General features: G+C 36.8%; 1 long non-coding RNA gene across 1 annotated transcript in view; it reads left to right on the top strand.

Annotated features, from left to right (window-relative positions):
• The window catches only part of LOC309634530, a 24,299-nt gene continuing 9,906 nt past the window's right edge, over positions 1-14,393 (top strand). The window contains exon 1 of the long non-coding RNA XR_014248185.1: positions 1-14,351. This is a non-coding gene — a long non-coding RNA (uncharacterized lncRNA). The remainder of the gene's footprint in view (positions 14,352-14,393) is intronic.

Genomic DNA, 14,393 nt, shown 5'->3' on the forward strand with positions numbered 1-14,393 from the left:
TAAGTTAAAAGGGGTGCCCTACCATTTTAAGGCCAGGTTCTAAACCATGTGCTTCCTGCCCAAGGCCAACTATATAATGTGCAGGACTCAAGGAAAACAAAATTTGAGACTCCTTGTTTAAAAAGCAGGGGAAAAGAGTGCAGTTAAAGGTGCTAAAATGTAAAAATTTTTCCTTTAAAATGTTTTATTACTTACAAAACGTAATAGAGTAATAGTGATATATGAATGTAAATTGTAAACAGAATTTTGTCATAATTTATATGATACAAAAAGACTTTATTAATGTATTAATTGACCATAAGATTTTTCTGGCTCCCTTTTCTTCAAATGTATTCATTAGGTCGTCAAGATTTATACTTTTGGCAACATTATGAAAACTCCAGCCAATTGCTACTTTTATCACTATCATTTTACAGTTTTACAATTTTACATTTCTTCTTTAAAGAAATTGGATATCTGACAGGTAATTGGTATTGATGAAATATCATTTATATAAAATACCATTGCATACCACTGTGTATTTCACAGAGGGCCCCGGCACTCATTTTGTTTCCTTTTTAAACTATTATTATCCAAGTAGAAATTTGGGAACCACCTTCTAAATGCTGCACGGGTATTAGCAGAGGAGCTTACTTGTTGAAAATCTCTGTGAGGAAGATCTTTCTCTCTTAACTGAAAGCAACATTAGTCTCTTTGGGCAAATGTAAAATTACAAATCATCATCAAAAGTTTTAAATTTTAAGAAGTTGATGGAGCTGTCTTATGAGCATTCCTTTGTACATATTGAGTCACTTTTCTCTTTACTGCTTTCAAGATTCTCTTTGTTTTTGGCTTTCAGAAGTTGAATTATGAAATGTCTAGAGGCAGATCTCTTTAATTTATTCTATTTGGAGTTTATTGAACTTCTTGGATATAAAGATTAATATTTTTCATCACATTTGGGAAGACTATGCCATTATTTCTCAAATATTCTTTTTGACTTTATCTCCCTTTCCTTTCCTTCTGGGATTCGCATTATGCAATATGTTGGTGCCCCACAGGTCCTTTAGCTCTGTTCATTTTTCTTCATTCTTTTTCTTTCTATTCCTCAGACAGGATAATCTCAATTGAGCTATCAGCAAGTTTGTTGCTTCTTGATTCTTTCTTCTGTCTGAAGCAATCTATTTTTGAGCCCTTGTGGTGAATCTTTCTTTTCAGTTATTGTATCTTTCAACTCCAGAAATTCTATTTAGTTCTTTTTTAAAATAATTTCTATCTCAGTATCTATATTCTCCGTTTTGTGAAACGTCATCTCCTATTATATTTACTTTTCCAGACATGGTTTATTGTAGTATTTTCTGCATATTTAAAGCAGCTCACTTAAAGTCCAACTTATAGTGTTCCTCAAGTACAGTTTCTATCAATTATTTCTTTCCTCATGTGTGGTTTATACATTCTTGTTTCCTTGTATGCCTCATATTTTTTAATTGAAAACTAGATATTTTAAATAACATAACGTGAAAAATCTGGAAATCAAATTCTCACATCTCCCCAGAATTTTTTGTTTTAGCTGTTTGTTACAGTTGTTATTGTCTTAGAGAATTTTATGAACTATCTAAATCTGTATTATTTGTCACGTGTGGCCACTAAAGTCTCTGCTCAATTAGATTAGTGTTCCGTTAATGGTTAGACAGAGATTTCCTTAAATGCTTGTAACCAATAAGTCTACTATTATTTACCAAGCAGCTCTGTGTGGGTGCTGGGACATGTCTTCAAGGCTTAACCTGGAAGTCTGCACCTCTGCCTTAGCCTTTGCTTCCTGCCTGGGCAGTTTCAAGATCAACCAGAGATGGGAGCTTGGCACCTGCTCAGGACTTTGCTTAGCACGTGCACTGATCTGTGCACGAGCACAGCCCTGGGTATGCACACAGCCTTCTAGATTTTTGGAATAATTTCAGAGCTTATCAAAGTCCCTATGGACATCTCACTTCCCAACTTTCCCTTTTAAGCTTTTCAGTTCATTTGTTTGCTCCAGCTGTCTACCACCTCAAGCAGACATGAAATTAATCAACTGCCTGTTTTTGTTTTGTTTTGATTTTTTTCTGACATTTGCCTTCAGAGAAAATGATCGTTTCACTGGGAAAGCTAAGAGGCAAGTCAAATACAGACAGTCTTGTGAGAGGAGGTTTCCTGGGAACCATGGGTTAGGACAGATAAGGACATTTTCCTGAAAATTAGACTTTTAAGAAGCTCCAGCACCATTCTGCTCCTTTTGGTGACCGTCAGTCTACTGATTTTCACCACAAATGTAAGCTATGATTTTTCAAGGTTACCATGGAAATGGAGAGTAGTAAATAGGACTAGGGCAAGTTAAAATGCCACAAACCCGGTTGTTCTTAAAAGGAGTCAGCCATCAGTTCCCGGTGTGGACCCTCTGTTACTGTTTCTGTGGTCGTAGCTATTGATAGGACCTCTCCCTCCAGCGTTAGCCATCAGCAAAACTGTTCAGATCTCCTTCGTTCAGATACCCTCCCAGACTAGACTCCAGGGGAAACTGGCCTGAAATCTTCTCGAGCAGGAATCCCCAAATTTGGCAGATGACTATAGAGGAGAAGGAAAGTTTATGAGAGGAAACTGAAGAGATATTTAACGGTACACATGTTTCAATTATACCTCTGATACAGGGACAATGTGATGGAAGGGTCTCCAGAGGAAATGCAGCTGTCGTCACTCAAGTTAGTATAAATCAAGCAATATTTGCAGAAGGACCTGTTGACAAGGATGCGGGTGGAGCGCAGGGAATCACAATGGTTGATGCAATGGCACAGGGCTGGTGCCAGTGGAGCAGCGCAGCTCTGAGCCTAGGAGATGGGCAGGACCTGGAACCCAGAGAAAACCTGGAATAGGAGACAAGTGCAGAGAAACCAACATGAGAAGAGACTGAGTACTGAGACAATTAAGCCTTTCTATTCTGTCATCGGTTTTGTGTAACATATTAAATAATAATGTATTTTACCCATGGTTCTGAGTCAAGAGACGTAGCGAGCCCAAGAAACCTCACAGGCAGAGAACTCAGGCAATAAATAACCTGACCTGAATAAATACCCTTCCCTCTAATCTCCTGCCTGCGTCCCCACTGGCCAAACCCAGTTGGAAGTCAGAGGGTGGTTGAGTGCTTCGACTGTCCTTGTTGGGGTCAGTCTCCTGGGCAGAGCACAGCGTGGAGCTGGAGGCCAGTGGAAGGCAGGACTGAAAAGAACAACGGGAGAATTCCTAGGAGCCTGTGTTCGATTCCTAGGATGGCTGTAACAACGTACCACAAACTAGGTGGTTTAAAACAGCATAAATTATTTTGTCAAAGTTCTGGAGACTAGAAATCTCAAATCAAGGTTTTTGCAGGGCCATGGTCCCTCCGAATCCTGTGGGAGAATCTCACCTTGCCTCTTCCTAGCTCCTGCCTGGGCTGAAGGTGGTTTGCTGATGAGCTCTGGCATTCCTTGGCTTCTAGATGCATCACTCCATCTTCCTATGGCAACCTCCCTGTGCCCCTGTCTTTTCACATGGCCTTTTAATAAGAACACCAGTCATGTCAGATTAAAGGTCCACCCTACTCTAGTATGACCTCAGTTTAACTAATTACATCTGCAATGACCCTACTTCCAAAGAAAATCACATTCCAACATGCACATCTCTTTTTTGGAGGAGCACAATTCAGCTCATAACAAAGCCAGTGGGGAAGAGAAAGGCATCTTATACAAAAATTCAATTAGATTAGGATATAAAAATAAAAGAAACAATAATATCAGCATACTATGAGAGACTCAGTTAAACTGGAAAATAAATATGAAGGAAAGAATGATATTAGAAAACTAGTTGGCAATGATTATAACACCTGCACATGGGGTTGTTTGTAATATTCACACTGTCACTGAGACACTAAACTGTATTCTATGGCCAGCAGGATTGGGGTCCATATAACCACTAGGTAATAAATTAAATATTTTCTTCTGTCATATTTGCAAAAAATGTGGATCAATTATAAAAATTAGAAGTTAAAATTCTATGCAATATGGGTGATTTCTCTTTTATACTTACATGTTCTATCTACATACAAAAGATGATAAGCTTAGAAAATATTTTAAAGAAGTTATTGCTACATATGTGAGTCAACCCTTGTCACTGTGTTCCAATTCTACAAGATATTGATTTGGAAACTGTATCATACATATCATTTAGCTTCTCAATTCCTTTACTTGCTTGATTCACTTTCATGAATACGTTTGTCTCTGTAACCAAAATGATCATACATAGCTCTTGGTTTGGTTGTTACAGCTCTTCTAAGAGGCAATTTGGACCGCTGTAGAGTCAGTGTAATTGTTTGTAAGAAACTTACAAGCATTTCAGAAAACACAGAAAAATTCTGCTGCAAGATTATCTGAAGGTTGTCATGGACCACTGCCTCTGTGGGAACTCTTGAGTATGTCTTCTGCAGCCAGAGTTTGTGTTTTCACAACATTAAGCTATGGAAATCACTGGGAGAGAAGGCAGTCACTAGATGGGACAGGGCAGAGCCCTAAGCATTAATAAAGCCAACACACTCTTCAATAGCTCACAAGACCTTTGTGAATCAAATGTCATTCGAAAACCATTTGTGAAGCTGAGTTGAATGCCTTCAAGTTTCCCATATTTTTCTAGAAAGGAAAAATAATTTAATGACATCTTGGGGTTTGCTTTCCCTTCTATAAATCCTACAAATTATACTTTCAGAGAAGCTTTTCCGAGCTTACAAAGTCATTAAGCATGTAGGGACCTATTCATTTGCGAAACAAAAACAAATTTCTTAGAGACAGAAAGGTGCTCTGACCAAGAACACACATCTGCTGCACTAATTTGATGAGTCCTTTTATCTTCAGGAATCCAAGGTCTAGTTCTGCTTTTATCTAACAATCATATAAGCATGAAAGAATAAATGGGCTCATTGCTGAGCCAATGAGAAAATTACATAGATAAATAAATACATAAACAAAATAAATAAACTGATTTTAAATGGTAGAATGTTTGCACCAGTTGGGGGAGCAGAGGGGTCCTCTTGATCACTCCCTGGGGATGAATCCAGCAATCCCTGGGAAGGATATTGAGGGTTTTGCAGAGTTCCAAAGCCAATATGGGATCCGACTGGGAAGAGATCTGCAATTAGTGCCTCAGGCTTGGACAGCACAGTCCCATCTGGGAACAATGTTCAGTCCAGAGAAACAGAGTCTGCAAATAATAATAATAAATTAGATTGACTTCCATGTAATAGAAAATTCCAGGTTCTCACTGGGAAATTTGGGGCACTTGATTTCTAGGGGTACAGAGTATCCCCTAGTCTGTTTGAAGTAGAGGTAAAATGAATAAGTCGTAGTCTGTGGTCCCAGAGCTCCATATCTAGAAGTGAAATTTCAGATAGCAAAAGATAAAAGAAAGGCTAAGTGTTGGAATGAACAGAAAGAAGGCAAGTTTGAATTGAGCAAACCCAGCATGGCTTTATAATGAAGAGAAAATTTGAAATGGGCCCTGAAAGAGGAATAAGACTTTAATATGCACAGAGGAAAATGGGAATTTTGTGAATAGAGACAAGGCGGTGTGGCTATTCCTCCACCTGTAAGCATGCATTGAAATTTTTCCTGTAAAGGGCCATATAGTAAATATCTTGGGCTCTGAAGTGCTCTTCTTTGGGGTTTGCTTTGTCTTCTATAAATCCTACAGGTGGTCTCTATGGCAACTACTCAACTCTGCAGTGGTAATGGGAAAGCAGCCTAGACAATATGAAACTAATAGGTGTGATTGTGTTCCAATAAGACTATTTATAAAATAGATGTCATGTAGCCACAGTTTTCTACTTATAAACTCCATGAAGACAGTGATTTTTGCCTGTTTTAGTCACTAATTTATTCCAAACACCTAGGCAATGCCTGACACATAGGGCATGGTCAATAAACGTTTTTTATTGAGATATAATTGACATATAACATTATATTAGTTTCAGGTGTACAACATAATGATTAGATATTTGTATATACTGTGAAATGATTACCACAATAAGTCTAGTTAACACTTGTTAAGCGATGAGTAAATGAAAGAAATAGAATGTGAAGCTGAGCAAATAAAATAGGACCATATCTAAGAACCACTGACTGTCATCCTGAGATGTAGTTTTATATCATAGGTAACAAGAGACGACTGAATGTGTTCATAGCGTGGTTATTTTCTGCATTTCAGGACGACATCTGGCAGATAAGCTTGATGGACTGAAGAGCAAAGGTATGTGAAGCAGAAAGGCTGGCATGTCACAATCATGTAAGAGACAAGAGATTCTGAGCTAGGGCCTGGGACGTTGGGCATAAGTAAAATATAGATTTTAGAGACTTAACCTCTAGGATGCAGCCATGTGCCAAAAATTAGAGGAAAGAATTTAAGATGACTCTTGGCAACTAGGAGGAGCATGGCTGGCCCATTCTGTAATTCACAGAAGCCAGAATTCTTTTAAGGAGGAGAAAAAATAGTCAAATGTAGGTAAAAGTGATACACCCACTTGTAAATATAATATCCAGTAGGTCATCAAAAAGTTGGTTCATTGGAAAGTTCTTATCCTAAGAATTAAATGTAACATACTTTCTCATATGGTTGTCAGTGAATTCCTCTGCCCATAGTAGACTCTCTTGCAAGGCATTTAGGGGGTGGTTCCCAAACTTCTACTTAGGCAACATAGGTCAAAAAGGAAACACATAAAATGAGAGCCAGGGACCTCTATTGAAATCATTTCTATCTTGCATACATTTTTTTATCATCATACACAATTACCTGTTGGATATCTAATTTATTTAAAAGCCTTGAGTTTTTTGTTTGTTTTTTTGGTTTGTTCCTTAAGAAGTGATAAAAGTAGCAATTGGCTGGAGTTTTCATGAAGTTTACATTTATGAAGCAGGACATGTCTTGACATTTGAGGTCATGTGCTGGACCAAAAATAAAGTTTTAAGTTCTTTGCCATATGATCACCAGCACAGAGGCTAATGATAACTGTCACTTATAAGTGCCTAGTGCCCAAGAAGGAGTCCTCAGGGGACCAAAAGTACATGTAGTTGCAGTTTTATTTATGATTCTATTTCTAAAACATCGTTCTCTGTCATCACAATTGCAAGAAGAAACACTGATGAGAACCACAACGAAATTAGGTCACAAATTAAAGAATGAATTTGGTGCTATAGAAGTCAAATAAAGAATAACTTAGAAATCTAAGCAGGGAATCTAAAGTTCCATGCCCTTGATTCTTCCAGAAGACCATGGTCTGAGCTTCACAACTGTTTGCCCCTTTTTCTAGATTTTCATCATCAGAATGTTATCCTGAATATTCTATTTTCTAGAGAAAAATTATAAATTCAACTTGCTACAGGGGCCAAGGAGATAACATCAATGTGGGCAAAGTGGGCCAGAAGTAACAACACGGCAATGGAGGTCAGAGTGAAAAACACACGTCCATGTGAAAGACTGAGGGATGGGAAACTGTGGTTCAATTCAAGCAGAATATGGCTTTGTGTCCCTAGCTCTTACAATTTTTATGCAAGGCAAGACAAATGTATGTTTTGTCTGAAATCTATGAATGTTTAAATGTTGTCGATTAATTAATGTTTTAATGTGTTGGGTCCAAAAAGTTTATATCTATGTGTCCCCACTTTGCTGTCTCCTCTTTTGAATCATTTTCTTGTGAGAAATCCTTGATGAATTGTTCAATGATTGATCACCAGTAGCTATTGTTTTGAGCAAATGTGTTTATAAAATTTTCATAAGGTCTGATTTAGGGAAGAACAGAAAATTATCATGATAGATTAAAGAACAGAGAATTATTATGATAGCTAACACTTTTATTGAACTAACTATGTGTTATGTGTTTTAAGAACTTCAGTATAGTCACATCTTTAATCCTCAGAACAGCCTTGCTAGTAGGGGGCTATTAGATGCAGAAATTGAGGCATAGAGAGATTATATAATTTATACAGCTTGAAAGTGGCAAATCCCCAAGTTGAATGCCAGTAGAATAAGTCCAGTTTCTGTGCTCTAGCCTCTGTACATCCTGGCATGTATTAATCCTGGGATGGCAGAAAGGCACTCAGCCTATTGGATCTTAGTTTTCTTATTGCTAAAATGGGAGTTTATAACTGACTATCTATCCCATGCGGTTGTTGTGTGGATAAAATTAGACAATATAAATGAGCTTCTTGTATAATACCAAGTGTTATTTAAACATAAAGTGTTATGAACAATTTGGTATAACGTTCTTAGCATTGTTAAGACCAAAGGCTATGTCACCATGCTTTATTAAAACAGCTACTATCATCTTTGTAATTCTGCTGCCAAAGCATGGCATAACAAGTTGGTGAGAGGTCATTCAGTGTTTGACTTGATCTTCTTGCTCTGCTGGCATCCTTAGACTACTAAATATTTTAAATAGGTGCTGAATATGCAGGGAAATTGAATGTGGCAAATTGTGTAGGTACAGTGACATAAAAAATCATAATCAGGCTGTATAATATGTTTTGCTTAGTGGGTCTCCACCACCCTGCCACTACCAGCTATTTGAGTTACCAATGACTGAAGAAGTGCCAGGGTGCTATCTACAGTTTCATACCCCTCATTCAGGATCTTGAATGTAATAGCCCACTGTATATATCAGAATCACCTTTTACAAGTCAACAATCTGTAGGTCTTTTAGTAATTATTTCTGCCATACTATACTACATATGTAACCATGTTGATTTGCTTTAAAGAGAAAACTGAATTACTAATGAATAGAAAGTAGCTAGGGTGTTATTATTCTTCCTGCTTTCTGAGGATAATATGTTGCCAAGGACTGAGGAGGAGAAAAGAAAAAAAAAAAAAGAAACAGCTGAACTTCTAGCTCTACTCAATGTGCTAAAACTCAACTGTATCAATTATAGAGCAAATACCAGGAAAGGATGAGAATATTTTTTAATGAGCTTCTGATGTCTCAGCCAGGGGAAACTGACAATTTAAATCGAGTCAGTTTTGTGAGATAGCTAGGCTGACAACATACCTAAATGGTTATCTACAGGCTGTCATCCAAGACAGCTCACCCAGACGACTGGGCACAACAGGAGGAATCCCACGGGCAGTGAGAGGGTTGTCATAGCGTTGGCCTCTTAAAGCCTTCCCACCAGCTCCCCTGAGAATGACAACTGAAATGAGCTCATGTGGTAAGCTACTTAGCTCAGTGCCTGGCATGAGGCATGCAATCAGTGATGGCTGTGGTTATTATTAACTCAAGAAGCTAGAAACATAGACCAGGTCCTCTGAAAAACAAGAATAACAACATTTAGTCATAAGGCAAGGTTTTGAGCTAAGTGACTGTCAGAAAGTGGCATTGTGACTCATTGTGGAATGTGAACAATTATTTTATTTCTAAAAAAAAACTTACTCGCTTTTAAGGCGGTAAACTAGCCTTGCTGTTCAGATGATGAGTACTTTATACTCTCTGCAGTAGATGGCAAAGATGGCCAGGATAAGTTACCTTCCTGCATCCACACTCTGTAATGTGCATTGTCCCGTTTCATTCCTCCACCAAGAAGTGAGTTTCTCTTCCCACCCCTTCAATCTGGTCTAGCTGTACTATTTCTGAGATTCATTCTTAAGAGGCTTGAACATTTCACATCCTCTCTTGGAAACTCACTTCTGCTACCTAAGTAGCCTCCACTGACCTGTTGAGGCTGTGAGGCCAGTGAACGTAGCTGAGGATGACCTTTACAGCCAACTTGCCAGTTGACCTTAGATACTTGGAAGAGTTCCGCCCAGGCTGCAAGAACCACTCAACAGAGTCCAACCCAGAACTATAAGCTAAATAAATGTTTATCCGTTTAAACCACTAAGTTTCAGGATGGTTTGTTTTCCAACAAAAGCTGATGATCTGTTCTCAAACTGGAGAAGGCAGTGAAACTGAGTTTACACTCCACAGTAGGCTGAGTCTGTGACAAGCCCTCACTTTCCACAGTCAGTGACAGACCAGCACTACTAGACACTGGCCAAGAATGGTCTCTTAATTTTAAAGGGGCACTAAATAATGTTCTGTGATTGATCCAGGTGTGTCAATTACTAGACTAGAGACAAAGAAGTTCTGAGAATGTTGAATAGAGAGGTTGCAGATTTCTTCACTCAAAAAGCTTGGATATTCTTAGAGAGAGACACACTTCAAATTAGTCATAACTTGACATGAACAGTGACACTGAAAATAGTAACTGGAGATGAAGTTAGCTTCATTGATTTGTAAAACTGAGAATATATGTATTTCTCAGTGTGCATTCCTCCTCCTTCAGAGTCATTGGGGATAAACTAAAGCATCAAATTAATGGGAAAACACAATATAGTTCTGCTTATTCAATGATGTTTCTATTTGTACTGAATTTAACTACAGGGATAGGTTGTGTTAGTTTGTAAAGTCTGCCATAACAAAGTAGCACAGACTGCAGAATTTAAACAACAGATACTTATTTTCTCAAAGTTCTGGAGACTAGAATTTCAAGATCAAGGTGTCAGAGGAGCTGGTTCCTTCTAAGGCCTATCTCCTTGTCTTGTAGACGGCCATCTTCTGCCTGAGTTTTCACATCATTTTCCATCTACAAGTATCTGTGTTCAAATTTCCTTTTCTTGTGAAGACACCAGTCATGTTGGATTAGAGCCCATCCTAGTGACCTCATTTTAAATTATTACCACTTTAAAGACTATCTCCAAAACAGTCACATCCTGAAATTCTGAGGGTAGAACTTCAACGTATGACTTTTGAGGGGCACAGGGCAAACTGACAAAGTAAATATTAAATGCACAGCCAAAAACGTTAAAAAGAATGAAATGGTCTAAAACTCCTCAATGTGAAACTATCAATGGCTTTGCTTTTTAAGACTTGGGTAATTTCAACACAGATTATTTGTTCCACAAAGCAGAATACACTGAATCTTATTTTCTACATAAGACAAGAGATAATAAACACTGCAAATACTTAAACAGACTTGGTAGAGAAGAATACATTATCACCTTCTTTTTTATTTTTGTATTTTTAAAGTAAATTATATTTAGGCATAACTTACATACAGTAAAATGTACCTATTCAAAATGTAGAGTTCTATGACTTTTGTGTGACTGCCATCACAGTCAAGATATAGAACATTTCTATCACCCCAAAAGTCCCCTCATGCCCCTCTGAGATCAATCCTCTCATCCTTGCTACCAAGAAACCACTGAGCTGAGATTACTTGTTTTAGACTTTCATGTAAATGGAAGCATAAAGTATGCGTTCTTTTGTGAAGTGTCTATTCAAACCTTCTGCTTGTTTTTGACTGTGTTGTTTGTCTTATTATGGAGTTGTGATAGTTATTTATATGTCTGAGCCATTTGTAAGACATACGTATTGTGAATATTTTCTCCCAGTCTATGACTTGCCTTTTCATTTTCTTAAAAGTGTCTTTTGAAGAGCAGAAGTTTTTAATTTTTATTAAGTTCAGTGTCTCAACTTTTTATTTTTTGGTAGTATGTTTGCATTCTAAATTATAAATATTTTTCTTCTATTATTTCTTCTAGAAGTTACATAGTTTTATCTTTTGCATTTGGGTCTATGATCCATTTTTAGTAAGTTTTGTGGAAAATGTGAAGGTTTATGGATTTACAATTGTTCCAGATCCATTGTTGAGAGGACCATCTTTTCCCCATTGAATTACCTTGGCACCTTTGTGAAAAATCAATTGACCATATATGTGTGGGTCTAGTTCTGGACTCTCTACTCTGTTCTATGGACTCATATCTCTCTCCCTATACCAATATTGCACTGTCTGAATTATTGTAGATTTATAGTAAGTCTTAAAATGAGGTAATGTAAGACCTACAAATTACGGTTTCTTTTAATGTCATTTAGCAATTCTAGGTCTTTTGTGTCTTCATACAAGTTTTAGATCATCTTTATTTTAAAATCAATTTCTGTGAACAAGGCTGCTGGTATTTTGGTTGAGCTTATGTTGAATCTTCAGATCAGTTCAGGGAGAATTGACATTATAGCAATATTGAGTCCTCTAATCTATGATCATGGTATATCTTTCCATTCAATTAGAACTTCTTTAATTTCTCTCAGCAATATTTTGTAGTTTTCCATGTATGGGTCTTACATGTAACAAATTCTGTTTCATTAATCTCTAAGTATTTTATGTTTTTTAATGTTAGCGTAAATTGTAGAGATATTACTATTTTTATATCAATATATTTACCTTGTATTCTTCAGCTTTGTTAAATTCACTTACTATTGCTAGTAGATTTTTTAAAATTCCTTAGGATTCACAACAAACACAATCATTCTGTCTATGAATAAGGACAATTTTAGTTCTTCCTTTCCAATTTGTAGGCCTTTCATTTATTTGTATTGCTTTCATTGCACTGGCTAGGACCTCTCATATGATGTTGAACAGAACTGATAAAGGCGTGCATCCTTGCCTTGTTCCTGACCTAGAGGGATAGTGTTCAACTTTTTTATCATTAATTATGGTGTTTGTTGTAGAATGTTTTGGGGTTTTGGTTTTGGGTTTTGATGGGTGTTTTTATCAGGTTGATGAAGTTCCTTCTATTCCTAGCGTGTTGAAAGGTTTGTTTGTTTTGATCATGAATGGATGCTGAATTTTGTCAAATTGCTTCTCTGCATCTACTGAGAATCTCCTATGACTCTCCTAATAGAGTGAGTTGCATTGAATGATTTTTAAATAAGACTTTAGTTTTTTAGGGAAGTTTCTGATTCACAGAAAAATTTAGAGAAAGGTACAGAGAATTCCCGTATGTCTCCTGTCCCCACATGTGCACAGCCTCCCCTCTTATAAACATTCCCCACCAGAGTGGTATGTTTGTTTACAATTGATGAACTACATTGACACATAATAATCAAGCCAAGTCCACAATCTATATTACATTTCATTTTTGGTGTTGTACTTTCTGTGGGTTTGGATAAATATATGTTAAAATCTATCTATTATTATGGTATCATACAGAGTATTTTCACTGCCCTAAGAATCTTCCATGATTTGTCTATTCATCCATTCTTGCCCTCCCAACCCTCAACCATTGATCTTTTCATTATTGCCATAGCTTTGCCTTTTCCAGAATGTCACATGGTTGAATCAAACAGTAAATTTTTTTTTTTCAGATTGCCTTCTTTCACTTAGTAATATAATATGCTTTTCATGACGTGATAGCCCATTTATTTGTATCACTGGACAATTTTTATTGCCTGGATCTACCACACTTTATTTATCCACCGACTGAAGAACATCTAGGTCGCTTCCAAGATTTGGAAATTATGGATAAAGCTCTTGCAAAAATCTACAAGTCTGTGCCTTTATTTATTTATGCATTTGAGTGTCCAGTTGTTCCAGCATCATTTGTTGAAAAGGTTTCTTTTGCTCCACTGTATTGCCTTTTCTTCTTTGCCAAAAATCAGTTGAATATATTTATGTGAGTCTGTTTCTGGACTGTCTATTCTGTTCCATTCATTCTTTTTCCAGTATTACACTGTTTTGATTACTGTAGCTTTATAGTAAGTCTTGAAATAAAGTAGTGTCAGTCCTCCAATTTTCTCTCCTCTATTGGTAGTGTGTTGGCTATTCTGGGTGTTTTGCATGTTCATATAAGATTTAGAATAAGTTTGTTAATGTCCACATAATGACTTGCTGGATTTTGATTGGGATTGCATAGAATCAGTAGATCATTTGGGGAGAACTGATATCTTAACAATATTGAATCTTTCTCTCCATGAATATGGAATAACCCTGTATTTATTTAGCTCTTCTTTGACATTTTTATCAAATATCAAAAAATTTGTGGTTTTCCACATACAGATCTTGTACATATTTTGTAAGATTTATATCTAATTATTTTTGAGGGGCACTAATACAAATGATATTGTGTTTTTAATTCCACTTGTTCATTGTTGATATACAGCAAAGCAATTGACTTTTGTATATTTATCTTGCATCCTGCAACTTTGTTATAATTGCTTATTAGTTCCAGGAGTTTTTTAATGGATTCTTTTAGCTTTTCTCATTGATGATCATGACATCTGAAAGAAAGACAGTTTTATATCTTCATTTCATTCCCGATAGGTATACATTTTATTTTCTTCTCTCATCTTATTGCATTAACTAGGACTTCTAGTGTGATGTCGAAAAGCAATCGTGAGAGAGGACATTCTTGCCTTGGTCCTAATCTTAGTGGAAATTTTCAAGTTTCTCATAATTAAGTATAATGTTAGATGTATCATTTTCTTTTCCAAAACACACAGTGTATGTTAAAAGAAGGCCAGGGGCTTCCGTGGTGGCACAGTGGTTGAGAATCTGCCT

Source organism: Balaenoptera borealis (assembly GCF_965194805.1).
Source record: "Balaenoptera borealis genome assembly, chromosome: 9".
Lineage (NCBI taxonomy): Eukaryota > Metazoa > Chordata > Mammalia > Artiodactyla > Balaenopteridae > Balaenoptera > Balaenoptera borealis.